We start from the raw sequence: 24,644 nt of genomic DNA on the forward strand, positions 1-24,644 counted from the left end.
CAGATTTCCACAAGATTACTTTTTATGGAATCTCTAGTGTTTGATTTCTTCCCATTTGTGGTATCCTTAGGAGCCCATCTCTAAGGCAGGAAAGAGAAAACTAAAATCCCTGCCTGTGGACAAGGAGGCACTCACTCATTTCTGAAAAATGCCACTGGGACTTAAGGAGGCAACTTAGAAAGATGGTGTTTGCATTTAACGTGGTAACAGAGCTAGCGCTGCTCATGTATTACAGTTACTCCCTTAACAGTGAAGCCAGTCGGCGGACCGGGCATAGCTCACTGTGTGCCAGCCCTGGGCTGGGCACTGGGGAAAGTCCCCAGAAAAAATCCTTTTAAAGAGTCGCATTAAGGTTAATGGCCAAAGAGAAAGGGGCATCCCGAGTTGGAGTGCCCACGCATGTGTTTGCGGTCACGGGCAGGGCTGGTCTGCAGCGCGTGATGACGAGCACCCCTGCCCGTGGCACGCCGGCACCTGGGCAGTCACTTCCTGTTTGCATGGAGCTGCCCGGTGCTCGGGGCCCGGCGACTGCTGCCAAGCTGAGCACCGGCACAGCATCCGCCATTCGCGCGTCTCTGATGGGAGGAATGTCTGGGCTTCACTGTGGACCACCCCCTGGAACCTGGAACGGGCCTGCCCCAGCCCTCCCCTTCACCCTCGCCCTCTGTCTCTCGTGTCTGGTCGGCTCCGGGCAGGGCATCCCCACAGGCCTCTCCAGAGGCCCTCAGGGTTCTAGTCAGAGGTGGCAGCAGGGTGAGGCCAGCAAGGCACCCGGCTCAGGGGCCCTGGGGCAAGACATGAGCCGTGGATCACAGCCCAGGTGGTGCAGTAGGTCTGTCTCCCGCCGTGACATGTGTGACGGGTTACATCATCTGTCTCGCACACCCAGGTACCAAAGACCAGAAGCCCTGCCCGGTGCCACACACGTTGGCTGCAGTTCCTCATACATACGCCACAGTTTTTCAGAGCACAAGTGCGTGAGAATGAGTTTTGTCAGGATAAATTTAAATCCACTCAAAATTCATTCTCTGAAAAGTAACTCATTCCCAATTTGGCACACCTCAGGCATTGTTAGTCACACATTACTTGCGACCTCGCAACTAACGGAAGGTAACATCTGGTTTTAGAGGGTGATTCTTCTCCCATTAGGGGCCTCAGCAGAGTCCTTGAAATAACCACCTCCCCAGCTCTCTCTCTCTTACCCTCTGTGTACACCTGATTTTCCAGAAAGATCCATAATGGAAAGCAGATGTCCTCTGCACCTCCCCTGAGAGACCCAGAGGCCCACACTTCTCTGGTGCCGCGTGAAACCTCTGAGCTGGTGTGTTGCCCTCGGCCCAAGCAGGGCCGCCGCCCAGGTCAGGGGAGAGGCCGGGACCCGCTGGAACTCAAAGCCTTGTGTGTCCCGACTGCAGGAGCTGGAGCCCTGCGGGGCTTCTCTGCACGTGGTCCACAGCTTTGCAACCTAACTTCAGCCAGGGCACTTGTAAAAACACACACTCCCAGGACCTGCCCCAGCCCCAGAACCGCTGAATCAGAATCTCCGCACATGGAGGCTAGGAATCTGCATTTTTAGCCTGAACACTCCCCCCCATCACTGACCCGCCAGTTATGTGCACTCCCGGCAGGAAGCACTGGTGAGGAGTGTTCCTGTATAGCCCTCCCCCTCCCACCCTCCCACCAAAAGGAGTCCCTGTCTCAGGGCTTGGGGAGCCCTAGAGAAGGCGGCAGCCCTGCCAATGGGGAAAGGCAAGCCCCTGAGATGGACAGTTACAGCTACTCCCAGGGGGGCTCCGTCCTCTCAGGCTTCTGGGTTCATTCCTTTAGAATAGGGTTTGGCTGAAGAAACTGATAGAACAAGGAGCCCTTCCAAGTACTGAGAACCTTGTGGCGGCCCCACGTTGTTCTGAGTGCTGTGAGTGAGCCCTCTCTTACCCTTAGGCGAGGTGCTGGTTGTTAGCTCTTCAGCTGTAGAAACTGAGGCCCAGAGAGGTGTGACTGGTCCAAGGCCACACAGCTGGTAAAAGCAGAAGCAGGTTGTAAACCAGGGCTGGCTGACTCTCTTCTGGTGACACTGCTGGGACCTTCTGGAGGAGACGATGTGAGCCAGCCTATAAGAAGGAACGTTGGTGTATTTTCTGATTCAATAAAACCAAATGTCCCCTGAGCCTTTGAGCTCAGAAGTCCAATGCCAAGAATGTGACAAGACATGCTGAGACTGAGCTGGTTTTAGATCCTGAAACGCTGGCTTGCTCCTTCCAAAACCCATGCTGACTCTTGGAAGGAGGAGATATTTTATACGGGGTTTGGGTTCTCACCTTGTGGTGGCAGTGGAGTTTGTTAAACTGACGAAGGGACTTGGAGGTTCTATCCATGTGTCATTAAATCAGGGATTGGCAGGTTGTCCACTTGCAGGTTGGGGCGCAGCAGGACGGATGCTCCCAGATTATTCCTCCCCCAGCCCTTCCTCCGCCACCCCTTCTGCCACCACTTCCTCTGCTCTGCAGCTGCCCAGTGTCCCACGCCGTCAGAAGGCACAAAGCCGTAGAGATCATCCCCCCAGCCCATGATACAGTTCAGCCTCTTCTGCTGTTAACTGGCCATGGGAGCTGTGTTATGAGTAATCGGAATTGTTAGTCTCTCGCCTAATGATCTCTGTCAGGAGACCACCTTCGGGTTGTTCTCCAATTAGGGAGCTTCCAAACCAGGAGAGCAGCACAGCCCATCTGCCCAGAGCCACCACGCAGTGACAGTGGCTTGTTATACTGGAGCCCCAAGTCCACGGGTCCTGTCAGTCAGCACAGCCCCACGGAGGGGCGGGAGGCCGGTCTCCTCCTCGCATCCTCAGGCTCCCAGCTGCTCTGTGCTCACTCCTTTGGTGGGGAAGGCCTCCCTGTGTTCAGGCATAAAGGGCCACACTCAGTATTCCGTTAGCACGTTCTGTGTTTTAAGAATTCCTACCTGGGAGGGATGGTTTCTTTTGAGATCAGAGGCCTACTCTCAGGGACGGTGGACCAATAAGGGCAGATGAGAACTGCAAGGGAAGTCACAAATAGTCCAGTTCCACCTGCCCCTAAACCGAAGAGCAGGGGGCCGAGGCCAGGGAGAGGAGGGTCTTGCCCAGTGAGGTCCACAACACTGGACAGGAGGACTGGAGCCCACCCAAGTGGTCCTGCTTCCCTTCCCCTCACCCCAACTTCAAACACAGACTCTCTTTTTCATGTCTCCGTCCTCCCATTGAGGCCTAGCTGTGGGACAGGGGGAGACCTCTGCCCAAACCAACAGGCTGTGGAGACATCCGTGAGACCGTCACGGCCCTGGGACCATGTGTTCAGGACCGTCTCCTCCACAGCCTTTGCATACATCAGAATAAAAGTGCTCCCAGTGGGCAAACAGAGCGCTGTCAGTTCTTGGCTTGGCAAGTAGAGGACAACTCCTTGCAGAGAAAATAGTGTCCCTTCATCCAGACAAATTCAACCCAATGCCAGGAAACGTAGACTATGAACTTCGCTAGATTTCATCCCCCACTGGACGTATTGTGCAGTGCACAAACTGCACAGCTGTATATGGCACCATAAGCTTTGAGGGCAGGGTCCATGTGTGTCCTGTTCTCTGCTGTATTCCCAGGACGTAGTGCCCAGCCCATGTAGGAACACAAAATTATTCAATAAGTGAATGAATGAATGAATGCTTTAACTTAAAGTTCAAATTGATACTTTCAGAGAGGAGCCCAGAAGGGCTAGTCCAAGAAATGAATCTCCAGCCGTGGAGATTCAGATGTCATGAAAGTCTTAGGAGTCAGTTGGGCCTTAAATCTTTCCTCACAGGAGTCTGCTAATTACGTTGCCAGGTTTTCTGCTGAACAGTCTAAACTCACATTCAAAATAGTTGTCCCTTATGTCTCTTCTTAATATCTCAACACAGCTTCTGCTATGGACAGTTGTTAAGCCTCAGGCCTGGCAGTTTAACAGCTTTGCCAGCGGGGATGGGCCTGGTCTTATGTGTGTCAGTCAAGATGCCTTACTCTGGGTCTCTTGATAAAGGGGAAGACCAGTTGGGACAGGCCATCTGAATAGCTTGAGAACAGCTTCTGGAACAAATCTTGGGCTTTAGCTAAAGCTCATTATTTTGTCACTTGAATGAAATTTTAATATTAAAGAGATGCACAAACTAAAACCTTTGTAGTAAAGTGTTTTTAAAAATTGGTAACACAATCACCCATGATGAAAATCTATATCAAGAACTTCTAGTGTCTGGAGCATAGTAAATTCTCAATAAATGTGAGCCCATCCATCTTTTCTATCAATGTTCACTTGAAATAGGTTAATTCACAGGCTAAGATTTCAGCACAATCTGATATAGATGAGAAATTTCATGTAAAGGATCTATAGATTTGTTTTTATATGTTTCCTTTCAATGGAATCTCTTTGTATTGGGAAGGGAGAAAGATCTAGCATGTTTCTGGGGTATGCTGGGAGTTGGGCCAGGTGTTTTATGTTCATTGTATTCTTCTCTGCTGACCTCCGGGTGAGGTTTGTTCTCCCATTTTCCAGACGAGGAGCTCAAGATTGTTGGACCCCAAAGCCAGCATTCTTTCCCTTCTCTGTGTTTAGAAATGAGCCCAGAAATGGGAACTGTCCATAGTGAACTCAGACAAAATGGCCCATGTGACCACATGGTCAGGGCACTGCCAGCTTCCCTGTCCAGTCCAGCCTTCCTTTGGCCTGGGATGAGCAGTGGTGCCTTTCAGAGGACACTGTCATCTAACCTGTCAGGTGTTGGGCCAGGTATTGCAGCATCACCAACAGGGAGGCAGCGTGGGCCAGCAAACTGAGGGGACCCAGGTGCCCCGGATGGTCTAAATATCAAAACTGAGTGGCTGCAAACTCAGAGTGCTTCAAAATATGCTATGTCCTTGTCTCTAATGTGTTGAATTAAAATATCTTTTATTCCCCATCTTGAAAACATTTCCGTCAGGTTGTATATTTCTCAAATTTTCTGTGAACTTCCTGTGTTGTCAGCTGGTCCCAGGAGAAGGTTTTCATCATTCTGACATGATTATTTCATAGGTTTTCCCAACATGGCCTCCTGCACTGCCCACAGGTCCCCACTAGTAACCAGTGAGTGGAGTCCTTCTGCACTGACTGTTTTGAACTGCTATAAAGTTCAGGGGCACCCTGTGCCCAGGAATGGCTGGCTGCCTCAGGTCCCGGGGTCCCTGAAACCTAGGGTACAGGCACTCCTTCTAGTGGTGTCACACAGAATGCCCTTTCTGGTGGACAGCCCATCCTGGTTTCACAGAGGTAGGCATGGCCCTGCTTATCTGCGAGTGCCCTTGGCCCTGGAGCAAGCAGTGACATGGGGTGGGTTGGTTACCCACTGGAACCGCAGCGCTGTCCCCCACCTCCCCGCTCGGCCTCAGCACTCGGGCCGTGTGCATGGGGGCCCTCTCGTCCTGGCCTGTGGGCCCCCAGCCTTCGTGGACCTATTGCGTGTTCTTTTGTGAAAAGGTTCATACTCGGTCGTATCCGTCTATTTCCTGCCCTGTGCAGGTCCCCTGGCCTCTCTCACCCGTCATTTTGGGGACTCCTTCTCAGAGGGGAAGAAAATGGTCTGTGCTTCTCACCCCCTTTATCATCATCACCACTGTCCTCTCCGTCACCACTGTGGACCACCACCCCTTCATCTCCACAGTCATCCCACCGCTACTCAGCCACCCTCACCTTCAGCGCTGTCACCGCCCCCACCCACCCCACGTCCCCACTCTGGTCCCCATTCGGGGTCTCCTTCCACCTCTCTGTCTCCCCACCATCGCCACCCACTTCCCAGCACACAGCTGTTTGGAAGCTCCCACCTGCGTGTGGCAGGGCCTTATTTCCTTGTGTTGTAGCAGAATCAGGCAGCACCCCTGCCTCAGGGTTGGGACAGATGTGTGGAGCATCTGCTCTGCGGGGAGCCCTGGTGTGCAGTCCCTCGGCAGGGGCACCAGGCTACGTGAGGGAGCAAGGCGGGGGCCTCCCCCAGGGGAGAAGATGTGCGCACTCTGGCTCCTAAAGTACAAACGGGACAGCTGGGGTGCTGCCTGAATGGGCTGAGGACTGAAGCTTCTGCTGATGTAAACGGATGCAGGTCCGGGCGCCGCCTCCATCAAGGTGAGCAGTGCTGCATAGTCAAACAGGAGTCAGAGACACCGTCCGAGAAACAAGTTACTGTGTGCAGTCCGAGGACGAAGCCAGTGTGCTGGCCCCAACATGTTTCAGTAATACCAGGGGATCTTTCTCCTTTATGGTCCTCGTGCAGAAATTGTGTACAGGAAACGCCACAGCTGGAGCTTGGCTGCAGGGAGGCCATGCAGCTCCAGTCTGTTCCCTGTTCATTGGACCTCAGGCTCTCAGAGCACCAGACCAGGAGCCTCGGTCGTTAGAACAATAACCAAGTCCCGAGGACCTCGGGTGTTGTTTCTAAGCTGGAACAACTTGTACCCGTAAAGAAAAAATAAAATAATTTTGCCAAGAGTTTCTTTTAAGGTAGCCTGAATAACCTAATTGAACACATCGTTTTCAAATTAAACACAAATTTCCTAACGCAGAGGTGGAATTGTTAACTTTCACAAATTTCCACACTTGAGAATTGTCTAAGAATAACTTTTTCAAACTAACCCTCTTTTCTTCTTTGTCTACACTCTTTCCCTGGGTGATGTCATCTAGTCCCATGATTTTAAAATCCTCCAGATCTCTGTCTCCACTCACACTTATTTCCTGGACTCCAGGCTCACAAAGCCAACTGCCCCTTGATTTTCTGTGCTGGGACATTTAATAGACACCTCAGACTTAGTGCAGTTGGAACAAATCTCTTGATGTTATGACCAAACCTGATCATCCTCCGTTCTCCCCGTCTCAGTAGGTAGTAAGCAGCATTCACCTGGTTATCGGGCAAGAAGCTTGACCCTCTCCTTCACTCACAGCATCACCTGCTGTATCAGCAAGCCCTGCCTAAAACAGCACAGAAGCCCCTCCGCTCCTCCCCCAGTCCCACACCCTAGTCCAGGCCACGGCATCTGATGCTCTGGCAACTCCAGCAGCCTCCTAAACCGGTCCCTCTGCTTTTCCTTTGGCCACCATTTCAGTCAACCCTCCCCCCAGCAAACAGAATCCTTTTTTTTTTTGCAGTACGCGGGCCTCTCACTGTTGCGGCCTCTCCCGTTGAGGAGCACAGGCTCCGGATGCGCAGGCTCAGCGGCCGTGGCTCACGGGCCCAGCTGCTCTGCGGCATGTGGGATCTTCCCGAACCAGGGCACGAACCCGTGTCCCCTTCATCGACAGGCGGACTCTCAACCACTGTGCCACCAGGGAAGCCCCAGAATCCTTTTTAAAAGCATTAATCATATCGAATTACCCTCCTGCTCAAATCCCCCAGCGGCTTGTCGTCGCGGCCCTGCTGGCGCCCAGCATTGCTGCGTAAGATTTGGGAGCAATAGAAAAGATTTCTTCAATTTCCATTTGTGATCATTTAATCTTAAGTGTTGTCTTGAAAAAAAGTAAAACCTGAATGTGGATTCTTTCTTAACTGAAGTATAATTTACGCGCAATGAAATGCATAGGTCTTTGTCAATAATGTGTGACAAATGTATATACCATTACTCAAATCAAAACTCTAAACATTTCTATCACCCTGGAAAGTGATCTCACGTCCCTTCCCAGTCAACCCTCCCACATGCAGAGGCAACCACTATTCCAGTTCTGGTCACCATGGATTAGCTTAGCTATTCTTGAACTTCATTAGGTGGAGCCATACAGTAGGGAATCTTTGGTGTCTGGCTTCTTTCACTCAGCATCACGTTCTTGAGTTTCCTCCTTGTTGGTGAATCAGTTCGTTCCTTTGTATTGCTAAATAGTATTTCATTGAATGACCACATCACAGTTTGCTTAGTCATTCCTACTGAAGCACATTAGGTTTGTTTCCATTTGGGGACTATTATAAATAAAGCTCCTATGAATATTTTTGTACATGTCCTTTGTGGACATAGGCTTTCATTTCTCTTAGATAAATACTTATGGATGGCACACAAACATGTAAAAAGATGTTCAACATCATCAGTCATTAGGAAATACAGATTAAAACTACAAGGATGTTATTAGAATTTCTAAAGTTTAAAAGACTGACCATAGCAAGTGTTGGCAAGCATATGGGAGAACCAGAACACTCATATACTGCTGGTGGGAATGTTTTCTAGTTTGGTGATTTCTTTTCTTTTTCTTTATTCTATTCTTTATTTTATTACATTTATTTTTCTTCCTTCTACTTCCTTTCAGTGTTCTTTCTTCTTTTTCCTTCTTGTAGTGGAAGCTTTGTTCACTGTCTTTTGACTTCCATTGTTTCTGATGAGAAATGAAACACCATTCTTCTTTTTTTTTTTTTTAATTAATAAATTTTTTGGTTTTGGCTGCACTGGGTCTTTGTTGCCATGTGTGGGCTTCCTCTGGTTGCAGAGAGCAGGGGCTACTCTTCGTTGCGGTGCATGGGCTTCTCTTTGCAGTGGCTTCTCCTGTTGCGGAGACAGGCTCTGGGCGCACGGGCTTCAGTAGTTGTGGCACACAGGTTTAGTTGCTCCACAGCATGTGGGGTCTTCCCAGACCATGGCTTGAACCTGTGTCCCCTTCATTGGCAGGCAGATTCTTAACCACTGCACCACCAGGGAAGTCCCAACATCATTCTTCTTATTCTCTTGAAGGTGGTATACCTTTTTTCTTCTGGCTTCTTTTTACATTTTCTTGTTATATTTGGTTTTCAGTCGTTTGATGATGGTCTTCTTTGTGGTTTTCTTTGCTGGAGTTCCTTTTGCTTTGGTTCACATAACTTCTTGGATATTTGGTTGATGTCTTTCAGGTTTTTTGTTTGTTTGTTTTGTTTTTTGTGTTTGTTTTAATTTCTATTGGAGTACAGATGATTTACAATGTTGTTACTTTCTGCTGTACAGCAAAGTGAATCAGGTATATTGAATACATATATCAACTCTTTTTTTAGATTCTTTTCCCATATAGGTCATTACAGAGTATTGAGTAGAGTTCCCTGTGTTACACAGTAGGTCCTTATGAGTTATCTATTTTATATACAGTAATGTGTATATGTCAGTCCCAATCTCCCAATATATCCTTCCCCCTTTTCCTCCTGGTAACCATAAGATTGTTTTCTACATCTGTGACTCTATTTCTGTTTTGTAGATAAGTTCATTTGTGCCGTTTTTTTTAGATTCCACATATAAGTGATATCATACAATATTTGTCCTTCTCTGTCTGACTTACTTCACTCAGTATGACAATCTCTAGATCCATCCATGTTGCTTCAAATGGCATTATTTCCTTCTTTTATATGGCTGAGTAATATTCCATTGTATATATGTACAACATCTTCTTTAACCATTCTTCTGTCGATGGACATTTAAGTTGCTTCCACGTCCTGGCTATTGTAAATAGTGCTGCAGTGAACATTGAGGTGCCTGTATCATTTTTTTTTTTTTTTTTTTTTTCTTTTTTAGCGTTACGCGGGCCTCTCACTGCTGCGGCCTCTCCCGTTGCGGAGCACAGGCTCCGGACGCGCAGGCTCAGCGGCCACGGCTCACGGGCCCAGCCGCTCCACGGCATGTGGGATCTTCCCGGACCGGGGCACGAACCCGTGTCCCCTGCATCGGCAGGCAGACTCTCAACCACTGCGCCACCAGGGAAGCCCGCCTGTATCTTTTTGAATTACAGTTTTCTCCTATGCCCAGGAGTGGAATTGCTGGATCATATGGTAGCTCTGTTTTCAGTTTTTTAAGGAACCTCCATACTGTTCTCCATAATGGTTGTACCAGTTTACATTCTCACCAACAGTGTAGAAGGATTCCCTTTTCTCCACACCCTCTCCAACATTTATTTTTTGTAGATTTTTTGATGATGGCCATTCTGACCTGTGTGAGGTGGTACTTCACTATAGTTTTGATTTGCATTTCTCCAGTAATTAGTGATATTGAGCATCTTTTCATGTGCTTTTGGCCATCTGTCTGTCTTTGGAGAAATGTCTATTTAGATCTTCTGCCCATTTTTTGATTGGGTTGTTTGTGGGTTTTTTTGATATTGAGCTGCATGAGCTGTTTGTATATTTTGGAGATTAATCCCTTGTCAGTCCCTTCATTTGCAAATATCTTCTCCCATTCTGTGGGTTGTCTTTTCATTTTGTTTATGGTTTCCTTTGCTGTACAAAAGCTTTTAAGTTTAATTAGGTCCCATTTGTTTATTTTTGTTTTTGTTTTCATCACTCTAGGAGGTGGATCATAAAAGATCTTGCTTCGATTTATGTCAGAGAGTGTTCTGCCTATGTTTTCCTCCAAGAGTTATGTAGTAGCTGCCCTTACATTTAGGTCTTTAATCCATTTTGAGTTTATTTTTGTTTATGGTGTTAGGGAGTGTTCTAATTTCATTCTTTAACATGTAGCTCTCCAGTTTTCCCAGCACCACTTATTGAAGAGGCTGTCTTTTCTCCCTTGAATACTCTTACCTCCCATGTCATGGATTGAGTCAGTTTTTTAAATTTTAGCCAATATCTTTTGAAATATTCCTTTTGCCCTATTCTTTCTTTCCTCTCCTAAAACTCCAATTACATGTATGTTAGTCCTATTCAGATTATCCCCCAGCTCTCTGGTGATCTGTTCAGTCTTTATTCACTATTTTTCTTCTCTGTGCTGCAGTCATTTTTATTATTGACTTATCTAGGAATTTGCTGATCTCATTATCTGCTGTGTCCAGTCAGCTTATTCTTATTAAAGTCCAGCTAGTAAATCCTTTAATTCATATATTGTATATTCAGTTCTATTAAAGGCTTGTTCTTCTCTGAATTTGGTTCACTTAGACATATATTCCATCATTACTGTCACACGACTTTAAGAAAGGTATGAATTTTAGTCCTTCTGGGTTTTTTTTGTTGTTATAATGGGGACAACAATCTTTTGGAAATTTCTCTGTCCTATACAGAAGTATAATTCTGTCTGAAATTTAAGATGCCCTATTTTTTAAAATATTTTCCATATTACTGGAAAATTGTAAGAACAATACAAAGAACTCTCATATATACTTCACAAAAGACCCCATTCAGCTTTTGCCGACTGTCCTAACAACATCCTTTTTAGTAAGAGAATTCACACCAGATCACCCATTACATTTAGCTGTCATCTATCTTCAGCCTGCTTCAATTCAGAACAGTTCTTCAATCCTTCCTTGACCTTCATATCCTTAACATTTTTTAAAATTATAGGCCAGTCATTTTAATAGTGTCTCTCAATTTGGGTTTTTCTAATGTTTCCTTGTGACTTGAGGTTATGAAACTTTGGCAAGAATATAAATGAAGTTATGATGAGCACTTCTCCTGCATCCCAGCAATTAAGAATTGATGTCAACTTCTCCCATCACTGGTGATGTTAACTCCGATCACTTGAATAAGGTGATATCTGCCAGCTTTCTCCACTGTAAAGTTGCTCGGTTTTCCTTTAAAACTAATAAATGTTTTCTGATGAGCTATTTTGAAACTATGTAAATATCCTGTTATTCCTCTTTCACCCACTAGTTTTAGCATTTATTGATTTTTTTTTGGTTTGAAATAATTAGTACTATCATTGCCAAATGAAAATTTTCTAATTCCTTGATTTCTTCTACTTTTATTAATTGAAATTCTACTGTAATTCTACTGTAATCCACTGGAAGAATTTTGTTTCCCCATTTGTTTGCTCACTTTTTAAAAATCAGTCTGGATTTGTAGATTTCTGTTTATTCAGTGGGATATTATCTGCTGCTGTCATTATTTATTTTCATGCCCAAAATATCCCAGATTTGGCCAGTGGGAGCTTCTGCAAAGTAGCTTCTGTGTCTTTTGATATGTCCCGTCTTTTGATATGTAAGAAAGTTTTCCATTACTTTCTGGCACAACAAGATATTCTGGGCTCTTCTTATACTTTCCCTGCCCCTTCTCTGGAATAAGCCATTTCTTCAAAGAGCTTTGGTTCCCATTAGTGGTGAATTGCATTTAGAAACCAAGACTGAGAGTAAAATGTGCTCCTTGCCACTGGAGTTTTGCTGCTCCTGGACCCTCTCAGAAAAGAGGTACAGGAAATACACATACACACACACACACACACACACACACACACACACACACACACACACACATATATATATACAGGGCTCATTCTATAGGGTTCCTGCTAGCTTCCCTCTTTTCATATTTATAACTCTCTTCTTCAATGAGAAACCTGGCTCCCATTATCCTCAAGGTATTCATCCATTACTAGGTCCCTCTGTATATAAAATAATGTCCTGACCCCACCTTCCTCTGTGGGTCCTAATTCCACCTTGCCACTGCCCAGTGCAGCTGCCTACCAGAACCAACTTGGCCATCATCCTTTGGTCCCCTTCCTTGTGGTGCCCCACCCCCGCCACCTGGCCACCACTATACTCTGCTGCCTACCTCTTAACTATGAATTTTTGAAGTTAAAATATCATTAGAATTTTCTCTCCTTCAGTTAAAAAAGCAAAAGTCATTCTGACATGTTTAGAGTTGAGATGATAAATATGCTAGTTGTCACAAATCAAAAATAATTTTGTTTTGGCTAATAAGCCCTGCTTAGAAGGACATTTTGATTTTTAATATTGTTCCATTTTGCCACTGTAAATAAGGTTGAGCCAACACCTATTACAGAGTGACTTCTGCCCAGGCTTTAGGTAGAAATATGTCAGTGAGAGTAAAGCCCTCACTCTGATGCTGCTGCCTCCGGAGAGCAGGACCAATCGAAAGCAGGTTTGCTTTGGTCAGTATAAACTAGAGATCAGACGACATTAAAGGTCGGACACCCACACGGTGCCTAAAGGCATTGTTTATGCAGAAGATACTTCAAACTCAACTCAATCTTTTTATTTCTTTTATCACAAGTGGTCCAAAAGTGGCCAGTCACTCTCCTTGTATTTGTCACCAGCCACATCTGTATACTGAGAAAAATACTGCTCCTGAGAGGACCTGCTCTGGGCTTTGAGGTGGCAGATAGGGACATAGGTTATTGGGGACAACTGTGTCTTTTTCTTTTTTTCCACTGCACCCCATTCATAGACTTCTCTTTAATTTTTAACTTTCTGGTGATGGAAGGGCTTAAGTTTGCTTTAAACATGCAGGTGGACTCAGGAAAATTACAATAGGCTATCTGGCAATGACCCCAGCCTTTCCTGAGTCTCTTCTGTGGCACAGCAGTTCTCAGCCACTTTCCAAAGAGCTAGCTAGTGCTGTGTTGAATGTCATACCCCTGTATTTACTTCAGTTTTTTAAATTGTTATGTAAAAGTTTTTAAAGTCATAATCTAAATTCTGCCTCTGGCAATGGGCAGAGAAATATATTTATAAATTCTTTTAAGCTTTGATGTGCTGGTAAGAATGTAAGGAGTACTTACAGGTTAAAAAAGCAACTGAAATCACAAACCGAGAGAGGTCATGTAGCTATGAAGCTGGCTTTACCTGGAGGGCTTTTGCCAAACTGGGTGAACCTTAGCTTTGGTTTGCACACCCAACATAATTCAGGGCAGCAAGGACAAATCCCAGGGTCCTTCCAAGGTGGACATATTTGGAAAAATTTCCCCCTTCCCATTATAAACCTGAAACTCGAAAGGGTTACATCCACAGTGGAGGGTTAAACAAGAAAGAAACACACCCTGTCCCAAGCAAGTGCAAGGAAATGTGCTTGTCTCAAATCTTGGCACAAAATTAGCAGAGAGGGAAAATATCCCATGATAACATATAACCATATGCTGATCTCCACAAGAAATTATAGCTCAGATGCAAACTACCTAGGTCGTCTGTAAAATCTCAAACATAAAATTGAGTTTAACCCAGAATGATGGAGTCCTTGAATGCCTGGCACAATCAAGATGAGCCCATCTTCAGACTGTGCATCCTGAATTTTCACAGATCGACTTCCGGGAAATGTGAGCTCATTCTTTTAAAAAAAAAATCTTAAAACACCATGGGGGGAAGCACCATATAACAACCAGCATAAGCAGCAAAGTGACACAGAAAATAAAATATGTATGTTTAATATTTTTTGAAGATTGGAATATGATTGAAAATCAAGAGATTCTACAGATGACCATTCATCTTCATGAAGAACTAAATAGAACTTCTAGAAATAAAAATTCAAAGTTAAACACTCAATGGGAGAATGTAAGAGTAGACTAGAAAAAGCCAAAGAGGGAATTCAGGAGCTAGAAGATGAATTTGAAAAAATTACACAGAATGCAGCACAGAGAAACCAAATATGGGAAAGGTGAAAGAGATAAGAGATATCAAGACAGAATGAGAACTTGTAACACGTGTCTAATCAGAATGCCTGAAAAAGGAGAGAAACAATGGAGCAGAGACAGTATCTAAAGGAAGATGGCTGCGAGTTCCACAAATTGATGAAAGACATGAATCCTCACTTCCAGGAAACCCAATGAATTATAGGCAGAACAAAAGCAAAGAAATATGCATACTTACATCATAGAGAAACTGCAGAAAACCAAAGGAAAGGTCTTAAAATGATCCAAAGAGAAAAGATGGATTACCTACAAAAGAATGAAAAGGCTGTCAGCTGACATCTCAACAACAGTGGAAGCCAAGAAGCAGGGGAATAAAATGTTTATTGAGTTGAGAGGAAAAATCTGTGAACATAGAATTAATTACACAGCATAAATGACTCTTTAAAACAAGGATAAAATGGATATTTTAGACAAACATAACTAAGAAATTTTGAGGAATAAGAATAGAATTAATATATACTATTATATATTCAGGTCAGGAAAGGAATGATTGTAGTTCCTATGCTCTTCGTGTGGAGGGTAAAGTTATTGGTTAACTTCAGACTTGGGTTAATTTATACATTTTTTAATTTATGGAGTAAAGAGTAGAAGAATAAAAAGAGTATGTTCAATTTTTATGACTAGAAGAAAAAGAATGAAAGGTGAAGTATTCAATCCAAAATAAAGAAACAAAAGAGAGAAAGAGGACCATGGGAAAAGGCAATCAACAACCTAAATAGACTATATAAATGAGTAATGACATGTGTGTACAATGAGCAACATAAGTGAAAACGAATTACAGGTACATGCAACGATGTGGATGAAACAAAACATAGTGCAAGAGCAAAGAGGTAACTTCTCAGGTAAATAAATACAATGTGATTCATTTCTGTAAAGTTCAGAAACATGTAAAAAAAGAGCAGTATATTGCATAGAAATACAAAGATGAGATCAAACTACAAAGAAAAGCAAAATAATAATAAACAAACAAATCCAGATAATGTTTACCTCTGAGTGGAAATGAGGGTATAGTATCGGAGGAACTCAAAACTAATGAAACTGTTCTTTTTCTTTAAATGGGTAGGTGAGTACATAGTTGTTCATCGTGCTGCAATGCTTATGCTGTCCACAAAGTGTGTAACTGTTCTTTTATATCCACTCATTATTTAATAAGACTAACTTAAACGTGTACAGCTACTTGAATTTGACTTTTATGTGGTGTGAAATAGGGTTCTGATGTTATTTTATTCCAGGTGGATAGCTAGGTACCCCAACATCATTTATCAAATGACTAGCATGTACCCCATGCAGTAGCCACTCTTGTCATACATCGACTTTTCAGATACACAGGGATTTATTTCTGGATCCCCTCTTCTATTTTATTGTCACAGCTACAGTCATTGATCTGTCTATTCCTCACTCATTATCATATTGATTTGATCATAACAGCTTTCTGGTTTGATGTTCTGATATCTGGAAAGGCACATCCCCCTTCATTATTCTTTTTCTTATTTTTTCTTGGTTATCTGGGGCCAATGTAGTTTTATCTTTTATAGTCTTATCATTATTGTGAGTGGACTCTTTTCCCTTTCTCATTTCTAATCATTTTGCTAGTGAAGAAAAGAATGGTTAATTTTGGCCTATTTATCATCTGTCCAACCACCTCATAATAATTCTCTTAAAATTTTCATATCTTTGCACTAGAGCCCCTTGGTTTTCTAAGTATATAGATATACAATCAGCAAAAAGAGATAATTGTTAGTTGTCTTTCCAAATTTTTACTAATATTTCATTTTCTTGTCTTACTATACTCCCTTTATGAATAAAAATGATGATGACAAGTATCCCTATCTGGCTCCTGATTTTTGTTTGGTTTTGGTTTTGGTTTTTTTGTGCGGTACGTGGGCCTCTCACAGTTGTGGCCTCTCCCATTGCGGAGCACAGGCTCCGGACGCGCAGGCTTAGCGGCCATGGCTCACGGCCCCAACCGCTCCGTGGCATGTGGGATCCTCCCGGACCAGGGCACAAACCCGTGTCCCCTGCATCAGCAGGCGGACTCTCAACCACTGTGCCACCAGAGAAGCCTGGCTTCTGATTTTTAATTGAAACAGTGGTTGGTCATTTAAAAGGATGTATTTGGAAATTGTCCTCCATGCTTTTTTTCCTTAAAGTTTTTATTTGGAATGACTACTGTATTTTAGAGTTTTTTTTTTTTTTCTATTTTTGCTCTGGGCTTTGAGATATGTACTCTACTTGATCTTGGAGGCCACTAATTTGAGTCCCAATACTGACCATTCTCTTTTTAAATTCCTCTGATTTTCTTTTTGGTTCAAAAATCACAACCCTCTTGAAAACCTTCTCTGTGCTGTAGTCACTTCTGGAGTTTTGATAGTTTGTTGTCTCTGTTGAAGTTGTTATCCTGCTCCAGCAGCTCTGATTCTGGTTGTTCTTCCTCCCCCTGGAGGCTGGACCCCCTAGTGTCCGTGGTTATGGTCCACTGCCTGCTCCCTGGAGCTCAAGTTCAGACGCTGAAGGACTCTAATGCAGTAGTGGTCTCCCAGATAGGCCCTGATAGGGGGTGGCTGGTCTTGAGGGCCTTTATGTGGGAGTAGACAGGTTGTCAAGCCCCTGCGGAGACACCTGGAAGAAGCCTCCTGCTCTCTGGTCAGCATGTGCTCTCCTGGTCTCGGGGGGAGACCCATTCAGCCAGGATAGCCAGCCTCCCTGAGCCCTTAGGCCCCCTGCCAGAGGCCTCAGCAACCACTTGGTTCAGGCAAACCAGAGGAGAAATGGAATTACCTATTTGATACTATTACTAAGCTTTATTTTGATATTATCCAGCAAATATTTTTATGGCTGCTAATCCCAATGAGAGAAAAGGGCAGATCTTTGAGAGGAGAAACTGATACCCTTCTGATTGAAAGTACTAAATTTTTCTGTGCTGCTATTAGATATTTTCATTGTGCTTCATTTTTTTCTTTAAAAGAATGGTCAAGAAGTACATATTATTCTCTCTGTTTATAATATACATCACAAAGACCAGTGATCTACCAAGATAATGCGTTGACCTGGGGGCAGCACTTGTACAGCAGGTAAAGGGCCCTGGAAGGACTTAGCATCCCCTCTGCGGTCGTAGGTCTAAAGTGTTGGGGAGCATCCTGGTGGCTCACGCTGAGCGTCTTTACAATGATCCTTGAAATAATCGGAGGCAGTCCGAGGTGTCATGGCCTTGAGTCATTGGTTGGTGGAGAAGCAGGAACAAACCCACGTAATGAGGCATCAGGGAGAGAGTGAAGACCCACTGAGAGCAGCAGCAACTGGCCCTCTCAGCTGGAAGACACAGGGAGCCCCGAGGAGCTAGAGAAAGTGACAAGGGAGCTCGGTACCAGGAGGAAAAATGAGGGCCCTGGTGACAGAGAATAAGACAGATGCGAACTGGAGAGGAACAGGAACTTGGGGATAGGAGTATATTTGGAGGAAGTTCTCTAAAACAAAACCATTTTGTAAAAGAAACTCTCCCAAGGGCAAAAATCCTATTGTGCTTCACATTTTTATACAGCTTTTCCTCCCAAGTTCGTCTCTGAAATAACCCTTCAGAGGCCAGTTGAAGTAGCTTGATAGGGCAAATAGAGGCAAAAAGAAAAAGAAGGGATTATTGTAGTTTTATTACAGCCAAAAGATGTGCAAGTTAGAACACAGGCTTTTATAGACACCCTAAATTCAGTCTCAAGGAATTTCTAGACACTGCCTCATGTTACCGATAAGGAAACTGCGGCTCAGGTGTGAAGGAGACTTGCTTTGGTAGAACCCGGACAGAACCCAGGTCTCTAGTCTCCCAACCAAATGCTGTCCACAGTCTCCACTCCTTCTATTACTCATGGTGTCGCCATGTCTGTCTCTTTGGAACCATTGATTTCTGATTACTCAGATCTCTAGCAAGCCGTCTTGGGTCTCTGTAGTGTCCTAATCAGATTCTGTCTTTCACCTGGCGTTTTCCGCAGCCCACTCTGTGCCAGGCCCTGTGCCGAGCTCTGAACAGCAGAAATAGAACCTGATCTTTGCCCTGAAGCCACAGGGACTACCGCATGCCCGCCCTGGAGCTCTGGGTGACTGTGAAGTCTGGCTGCGGAGGCCCTGCCCCAGGGCCTGCTCTTCTGTCAGGGGAGCCACAGGAGCAGGGGGTGAGAAGTGCTGAGTGCTGGCAAACAGCTAGAACAAGCTCCGGGCCAGCAGTCTGGGAGCCCATTCTAAGTGGAGTATGCCTGTGGGAGGCCCCAGGGAGAACGCTCTTAGAAATCGTGAGTCGGGTGGCTTTACTACCATCATACAATATAGAGGGAGAGATGGCATAACAGTGCAAAGGGCTCCCAGAGGGGAGAGATACAGCAGGACTGACTGAGGTAAGTGGGCCTGCGACGTTCACAGGACCAGGGCCCGTGCCATGGCTACCTTTGAAACTGAGTTCTGGGTTCGCCTGGCAGGGACCCTGAGGTGTGGAGTGGAGCCTGCTGCATTCGGGCTTCAGGCCAGTGCTCTTCACTGTGCCCTGAGAAGTGTGTGATTTCAGACTCCCTCAGAAGCTGGGCAGACTTTACTTGGGTCAAGCAAACTCCCAATGTAAGGGAAACTGCAAGGGAAGCATTTCTTCGAGATATTATGAAGCATGCTATTGTGAGTCTGCCTTTTGTGTGTGTGTGTGTGTGTGTGTGTGTGTGTGTGTGTGTGTGTGTGAGTCTGCCTTTTAAAACCAGGCAATACTTTCAATATAAATATGCTCCCCTTTTCATTAAGGCAGGCCTCCTGAAGACTGTAACCAGCCCACGCTTGTATACACTTATATCAGTAAACCCAAATGGCTTCTTATTTTTCAGTCTTATTTATTCAACCTGTCAGTAATTCCAAATGTCTGAATTGAGCACTTACTATGTGTCAAGCCCTTCACATGAATCAGCTCATTTAATCCTCAAAAAAAAAAAAAGGACAAAATCCTGTAAAGGGTAAGCCATTGTTATCCTCATTTTTAAATTAGAGGGAAAAGAGGGTGGGGAACTTGCCTGGAATCATACAGCTAACAAGGCCAGGAGCCCAGGGCTAGGTCAATGTGAGGTTTAACCACGGGTTGCTTGAAACCCCAGATGCGGTTCAGGGTTCACGTGAGCACTAAGATGGGTTCACCTCGCACCCGACCGGCTCCAGCTTGTTCTCACCCTCCCACACCAGGTGCCTTTCAGCACGTGAGAGTTCAGCAGAGCTGAGCTCAGTGGTTTGGGGTCTCATTCCTCCCTCTGGGGTCTTTTGTGAGGCTGGGGCCTCCAGAAGAAGGAGCTGCCCAGGTAGGAGGCAAGGGTGAAGTCCTGACAGCCAACTCAGATGACATCTGTAGGTACTTTGTGGCATTGGGAAAATTATCCAGAGCTTGGGAATAAGGACAAGGGAGGGTGGCAAGTTCTCCCCGTGTCATATGGGAACATGTTTTAGCAGTATAAAAATGATATACTGATCCATGCTACGGAATTGTATCTTTGTTCAACTCACTATTTTGTGTTAATTAAAGGCCCAGACTATGCAGTTACATGTTAACTTACAGATTTGTTTCCAGTAAAGATGCAAACTCTTTCTGGTGGAAAAAATAACCCCCGAACGGTATGGTGTTCTTGCCCTATAGGTCATTACCTGGTGGTGTGCCTCTCCTGGCTATCTCATCCCACCTTCTCTCGCCAATGCCTGTATACCTCCTCCAACTCTCCTTTGAACCAGCTTCACTCTCCTGCAGGTCCCTCATTACTGAGTTGAATATATCTTTAACACTTGCTTATTTTTATTCTCATCAGAGTCCTGTTTTCAAGTTTTGGAAAGTATAATTTGGCACTTATGTTCTTCATCCCTGACTGGAAATAACTGTCTCCAGAAGCCCTGCCCAGGGACCCTTGGACAGTGTGTAGCATCCTAGTCTGTGTTTTGGCTTGATGCAGAATTGGTTAGAATCAAATTCCTCAGGCAGAACTGAGAGCCCGCTGAGGGTTAAAGGTCCTCCTTCCTCTCTCCGTGTGCCAGGCATTTCTGGCTTTGACTTAGTGGTGTGTTTTGAAGCCAATTTGTCAGACCTTAATTTAGTATCTGTGAGCCATACACAGAACAGGTTAAGTTACCTTCCAGCGATGGGTAACCATATGGTTCTGTTAAGCTTTGGGAGCTGGAAAATTGGTCACGTGTTTCCAAGCTGGTCAAACTTCCATTTTCATGAAGCACACAGTGCTCTCGGCTTAGGCTGTGCTGTGTGGTCACTGAGAGAACATCACGTCTGCCCCACTAGTCACGTGAACGATTTCAGGGGAAAAGCCCAGAGGAGGGGAGCAGGGGCCACTGAAGCTGAAAGACATCATAATGGAGGGAGGGGTCGCGGACCCGGTGTCCAGTGCTTGAGGAGTGGGGTTTGGGGATTCGATGTGTTCGAAGATCCAAGCAGCGCTTCCTCCTGTGACTCCGTAAACCTCCAGCCCTCAGAGGAATTTGCTAAATTGGCCTCCTAGCTGCAAAATCAGCAGCGGAAAGCCTACGGCCAGGGCATGCGGACATTGTATGTGTCCTGATGTTGCAGAAGCTCAGACTATGGACATCCTGAACCCTCCTGGCCTGAGTTCCTTGAGGCAGGGATCGTATTCCTGACTGAGCAGATTATCCCTGTGCCGAGGGATTTGAGGTGAGACTCATTCAAATCTGGGCTGTACCACCTACAACCTGCTTGCTGTCTGACCATAGGCATGTCACTGCTTGACTTGTATTTCCTAGTCCTGTAAAATGGGCACATATACAAATACATTCAGAGTGAGGCCTGTGTGTCTACTTCACAGGGCTGTTACGAGGAAGAAATGAGGATTAGATGAGCTCACGTAGGTGTTAGGCATGGTGCCTGGCCATTGCACGCCTCAGTAAACAGGAGTTTACTGTTTACTCAGTGACTAGGAGTTACTTTAAGCACACAGCCCCCCGGCTGGGTACTACTGGAAATGCACATCTCCCTGGGAGGAATTGCAGATTCTCTTTCCAGCCCTTGAGCGTGAATGAGACTTTGCAGGGTAGAGGTGGACCCAGGGCAGCCGCAGTACTCAGGTCACCCAGAGAATATGGAGGTTGCCACCAAGGGGCCAGTGGTGAGAGACCAGGAGAGCTTTTCTCGTCCCTACCAGCAGCCTGTGAGGTGCTAAGAGCCTTGCAGCCTGTGAGAGTGTTTGAGGACGGGCCCTTTCAGCCCGGCATGGAGCTAGAAGTGCTGAACGCCAGGAGATGGGGCCTCCCTCCAACACTCAGTTCCCAAGAGCTGACTGCAGGCTTCCAGGGAACCAGGGTCACCCCACTTCCCCAGGGGTACAGCTGGGCAAGGCGGCAAATTTGACTCTACAGACGGTTTCTTTCCCAGTGAGGGTCTGCCTGGGAGCAATCCAGGCCTCTCCCTGTGCCACCCCTTGCTCTGTACACAGGGCTCCAGGCCCCCAGGCTGCTGTTCTCTCCCCGGCCCGGGGCTCTGCCCCCTGACTTTCAGGTCTCAGGCCAAATCTCACCTTCTCAAGGCAGAAGACCTAAATAGACATTTCTCCAAAGAAGTTATACAGATTGCCAACAAAACACATGAAAGGATGCTCAACATCACTAACCATGAGAGAAATGCAAATCAAAACTACAATGAGCTATCACCTCATACCAGTCAGAATGGCCATCATCAAAAAAATCTACAAACGATAAATGCTGGAGAGGGTGTGGAGAAGAGGAAACCCTCTTGCACTGTTGGTGGGAATGTAAATTGATACAGCCACTATAGAGAACAGTATGGAGGTTCCTTAAAAAACTAAAAAATAGAACTACCATACGACCCAGCAATCCCACTGCTGGGCATATACCCTGAGAAAACCATAATTCAAAAAGACACATGCACCAAAATGTTCATTGCAGCTCTATTTACAATAGCCAGGACATGGAAGCAACCTAAGTGTCCATCAACAGAAGAATGGATAAAGAAGATGTGGCACATATATACAGTTGGAATATTACTCAGCCATAAAAAGAAATGAAGTTGAGTTATTTGTAGTGAGGTGGATGGACCTAGAGACTGTCATACAGAGTGAAGTAAGTCAGAAAGAGAAAAAAACAAATACCGTATGTTAACACATATATATGGAATCTAAAAAAAAGGTTCTGAAGAACTTAGGGGCAGGACAGGAATAAAGATGCAGACATAGAGAATGGACTTGAGGACATGGGGAGGGGGAAGGGTAAGCTGGGACGAAGTGAGAGAGTGGCATGGACATGTATACACTACCAAACGTAAAATAGATAGCTAGTGGGAAGCAGCCGCATAGCACAGGGAGATCAGTTCGGAGCTTTGTGACCACCTAGAGGGGTGGGATAGGGAGGGTGGGGGAGAGACGCAAGGGGGACGGGATATGGGGATATATGTGTATGTATAACTGATTCACTTTGTTATAAAGCAGAAACTAACACACCATTGTAAAGCAATTATACTCCAGTAAAGATGTTAAAAATATATAAATAAATAAAGTAAAATGAAAGCCCCACCACCAAAAACAAGAAGGCTTCCCTGACCTCAGATGAAAGCCGGCCCACCGCATCGCCCTATTTAACTCCCTCCTGGCCTTTTCCCCAACCCGCGTTTGTCTCGTGTATGTGTGTGCCCGTCCACGCTCCCGTGTGTCTTCCTGCACTGTACTGTCAGTGCCCTGACGACAGTGTCCCAGTCTGCCTTGTGTCCCCAGCACCTAGAATAGGGCCTGGCCCATGGGAGGTGCTCCGTAAGTATTTGTTGGATGAATAGGTGGTTGGAGGGCTGGCCGGCAGGCACTCCTGAAGCACCCCGTTGTCACCATCCACCGCATCTGGTGTGTAGAAACTGCACTGGCTGCAGACCTGGGTCTCTGCCTGGCTCTCGCAGAAACCCAAATTCTGCAGCCACTTCCAAGGCACTAGCATGGTCTCAGCTAAACGGAGTCAAAGTTTACCAGACGCTCTGTCTCCAGACCACCTTGGGCATGTCTGGGGCCATGAGGTAGGGACACGTACTGGGATCATCACCTTCAGCCCCTGCCTGATACAGCCCACACAGCTACACCTCTGTACACACACCACTCTTCGCTCTAGGTCTTTAAAGAACCTGACCATGACACAGGATATGGGCTGCAGCCCCTCCCCCGGTGGATCCATATCAATGCACAGAGAATAAAGCATATAATCTGCGTGTAAGGGGCTATGTCTGCTGACAGGTGGGCCCCTCATTCCTGTACAAATACCTTCTGTCTGCAGAAGCTGGAGACCGCTGCGGTGCCAGACAGGGGTTCACGGCAGGCAGCAGTGAGGCCATCAGCATGCAGGGCAGCCGGTACTTGGGGCTGCACCTGTCGCCTCTCGTCTTCTGCGTCCACGTCCCACTCTTCTTGGCCTTGGGCCCTGCAGTGTGCAGCCACCGTAGAGCCAAGCCATCGCCTCACTGTGGCTTTGTGGAGGGGTGGGGCGAGGTAGTGGGCGTCTCAGCCCCAGCCCTTTGCTGGGACACTGAGGCTGGCCGGAGGGGGCCTAGGCAGCACCGCCCACAGAGACCTAGAATGACCTCCTCAGGCTGGGAAAGGGGAGGGGCTCCCTTCAGTAGGCAAGCCAAGGACAAGTTCTCAGGTGAAATGCTGCCCTGGGCAAACATGCCTGAAGTGGAATTAGCATCCCAAAGAGGAACTCGAAGGGGTTTCCCCTTGTGTGCCACTCAGGGCAGGATCCCTGAGAGGGGAGAGCTCACTGGTTTACTCTGTGTGAAGAACCAGTTTCAGAGACTGAGTCAGAGTTTGGGGGCAAAATAACTGAACTGTCTGTGCTCTGTGCTGTGGTCAGAGGTGAGAAACCAAGGAAGGAGGCTTCCTGCTCTGGGCGAAGGAGGAAGGCTTCTCCCTCTGATCCCTCCCCTGGGGTCGGGCGGGCTTGACTCCACCATGGCTAACCTCCACCACCTGGTCTGTGGCGGTCAAATCGAGAATCCTTATTTGAATTGCAGAGGGAGGCTTTAGCACAGACTGGTACAAATGGACTTGTTTCTTCTGCCACCATCACTTTCATGTAACAATTCCCATGTCTGACCATGTCAGGTACATTTAATTAGTGTTGAAAAGCAGCTTATTGGGTGAGATGATCAGTTTCTAACCCGGGTAAATGACTTTCTTTATGACTAGAAATTAAGCACATTATATCTTTTTCAGGCATCATGGTCGTCCTCATAAATACTGTAGGCAGTTGCTGGCAGCCTCAC

General features: G+C 46.0%; 1 protein-coding gene and 1 long non-coding RNA gene across 3 annotated transcripts in view; one reads left to right on the top strand and one right to left on the bottom strand.

The window, feature by feature from the left end:
* FSTL4 (follistatin like 4) overlaps positions 1 to 24,644 on the top strand; it is a 456,287-nt gene that overhangs the window by 179,861 nt on the left and 251,782 nt on the right. The gene's annotated exons all lie outside the window — the stretch shown is intronic.
* On the bottom strand, positions 1,972 to 23,776 carry LOC116752012. The gene is made up of 3 exons (XR_004349392.1): positions 23,644 to 23,776; positions 14,544 to 14,611; positions 1,972 to 2,111 (listed from the first exon to the last, which is right to left on the bottom strand). It is a non-coding gene; the product is annotated as an uncharacterized LOC116752012 (long non-coding RNA).

This window comes from Phocoena sinus, chromosome 3, assembly GCF_008692025.1.
Source record: "Phocoena sinus isolate mPhoSin1 chromosome 3, mPhoSin1.pri, whole genome shotgun sequence".
Lineage (NCBI taxonomy): Eukaryota > Metazoa > Chordata > Mammalia > Artiodactyla > Phocoenidae > Phocoena > Phocoena sinus.